The sequence below is a fragment of the Bison bison genome, unplaced genomic scaffold (genome assembly GCF_000754665.1).
Source record: "Bison bison bison isolate TAMUID 2011002044 unplaced genomic scaffold, Bison_UMD1.0 scf7180017864181, whole genome shotgun sequence".
NCBI classification, from domain to species: domain Eukaryota; kingdom Metazoa; phylum Chordata; class Mammalia; order Artiodactyla; family Bovidae; genus Bison; species Bison bison.
In genome coordinates this window covers 1,066,187-1,066,527 of record NW_011494753.1, presented here as the reverse complement: position 1 = coordinate 1,066,527, position 341 = coordinate 1,066,187, and positions in this window count along the sequence as shown.

Sequence of the window (341 nt, the reverse complement as noted above, 5' to 3'; positions counted from 1 at the left end):
CCAACTCTTTTCGACCCCATGCACTGTAGCCCGCCAGGCTCTCTGTCCATGGGATTTTTCAGGCAAGAATACTGGAGTGGGTTGCAATGTCCTCCTTCTCCCCTACCCAGGGATCGAACCCTGCATTAATATTTCCTGTATTAGCCGGCAGATTCTTTACCACTGCACCACCTGGAAAGCCCAAGCAAAAGATATTCTTGTGCATTTATCAATACTAACCAGTTAGAAATGTCAGTGGGGAAAAAATCCCATTCTTACTACTAGCAAAACCATAAAAAGTTAAGAATATAAATTGACCAAGTAGGAGATATTGCCTGGTAAATTTATACTCCTAGCTTTTT